Raw genomic sequence first — 2,247 nt, forward strand, 5'->3', positions numbered from 1 at the left:
GTGTGCATCTCTATCTATATGCAAAGATAATGATGGATTACGAGAAAAAAAAAAAAAAAATTTGAGGTTATTTTTCTTATAGAAAAATATTAACCTGGTGCAAAAAATATTCATTTAGAATGACAGATAGTGATAATCTAAGAATAATTGACTTGAAACTTTTGAAAATTATTCAAAAAATGACAAGGTAATGAGGGATTACAAAAAAATTTTTTTGAGGTTATTTTTCTTATAGGAAAATTTTAACCTGGTGCAACAAATATTCATGTAGAATGATAGATAGTGATAATCTAAGAATAATTAACTTAAAACTTTTAAAAGTTATTCAAAAATCAACAAGATAATGATGGATTACAAAAAAAAAAATTTTTTTTTTTAAGGTTATTTTTTTATAGAAAAATATTAACCTGGTGCAGAAAATATTTATGTAGAATGATAGCTAGTGAAAATCTAAGGATAGTTTATTAAGAAATTTTATAAAATATCTAAGGATTATAAAAATACTTATTGGTTATCAAATTGTTGTTAAGACTCACCTGATATTTTTATATGACTATATTGTCTTGGCAGCAGATCACAATGAAATGTGTTGAAAGAATGAGCTAGATGTACGGACATCTATCTAGCTTTATCCCCACTTTTTGATGACCACTAGCGACATCATCACATTAGCGCCACCATTTTATTTTTTTTATTAACTACTAGCGACACAGTATCATTTTCAATGATTACTATCCATATTTACTAAAATGATTTAAACCAATATTGGTAAAGGAAAATTTTACTTGAAAAAAAAATATTAAACAATAAAAAAATAATTAATGTGACTGAAAAATGATAAACGAATAATAAAACGGATCATGAAATAATGTGAAAATAAAAAACCTTAGAATAGGGAATGATGAGAAAAAACAACATACTTGAAAAATTGAAAATTATTTATTTATTTATTTTATTTATTTTTTCAAAAAAACATGTAATTTTGTGACACTGCTGCAATTGTAGTAATCAGCAACCCCTGACGTCCCAATCAGCTCCTCCTCTTCCAAAATCACTGTATCAGTATCATCATCATCGTCGTCATCGTCACTACCATCATATTCTTGCTCACGTGTATCCCTGGTTACTGTAAAAAAAAAAAAAAACAACAATGAAAAATCTTCTACTGGAAAATTATTGAAAATAAAAAAAAATCATCAAAAAAAAAAAAAATACTTACAATGTTCATCATCATCATCACTCACCAAGTTAATGACAGCTACATCATTTCTATTGTGCGTATCTCTTATCACTGTAAGAGAAAAGTCAAAAGAAAACAATTTATTGAAAAACAATTAATTAAAAAAATCAGTTCTAGAAAGAAAATATACTTACAATAAATTGGCTTACCATTTCGCTATCCATCACAGCAAAAAAAAAAGAAAATTCAAAAACTCTAAAAATGGGGAGAAGGGAGAGAAATTTAATCAATTGATTTATTCATTTATTTTTTCTCGTTGTCATGCTGACTTCATTAACCATCCTGAAAAAAAAAAAAAAAATATGAAATAAAATTTAAAAAAAATTAAAAAGATAAATGAATTAGTAAATAAAAAAAAAAAATAATTACCTCATGTTCCATTGCTGCCTCATCATCACCATCATATCCAGTGTCATCTGCAACAAAAGAAAATATATATATATAAAAAATTAGTAAATGAAATTAATAAAATACTTAAAAATAAAAAATATAAAAATATAAAAAAAACTACCTTCGTTGGTGAGAACAGGGACAGTGGCTTCTCCCGATGACCTTGACGAACCAAACTTTAAGAAAATCATAGTTATTTGTAAACCATAGAACGCTGACAGAACGTGTCTGGAGCGCCCTCCTACACATATCATATGAACACAAAGATAAAAAAGGGAAATAAATTACCTACTTTGCGAGAATTTGAAGAATAGTAATATTATGAAAGTTGTTAAATTATCATTATTATTGTTATTGATGAAAAAGAATAATAATAATATACATATAATAATAATGATGAAACCTTATTTAAAAGTTACTTAATTTATTATCAATAAAATGAATAAAATTAATAACAATAATTACCTTTGTAAAAAAAAAAATTTCTGGATAATGATAATAATAATAATGTGATGCAACGTCATACTAAATACAAAAACAATCCGATATGGCGACTTACTGAAAAACCAATTATTTTTACGAAAAACTCGGACCCCCCATGGCGACATTGCTCTAGA

General features: G+C 25.8%; 1 long non-coding RNA gene across 1 annotated transcript; it reads right to left on the reverse strand.

The window, feature by feature from the left end:
- Positions 1–1,016: 1,016 nt before the first annotated feature.
- On the reverse strand, positions 1,017–1,623 carry LOC122859572. Its single transcript, XR_006374364.1, has 4 exons — positions 1,610–1,623; positions 1,390–1,522; positions 1,220–1,291; positions 1,017–1,126 (listed from the first exon to the last, which is right to left on the reverse strand). It is a non-coding gene; the product is annotated as an uncharacterized LOC122859572 (long non-coding RNA).
- Between the last annotated feature and the right edge of the window lie 624 nt (positions 1,624–2,247).

This window comes from Aphidius gifuensis, linkage group LG6 (assembly GCF_014905175.1).
Source record: "Aphidius gifuensis isolate YNYX2018 linkage group LG6, ASM1490517v1, whole genome shotgun sequence".
NCBI classification, from domain to species: Eukaryota; Metazoa; Arthropoda; class Insecta; order Hymenoptera; family Braconidae; genus Aphidius; species Aphidius gifuensis.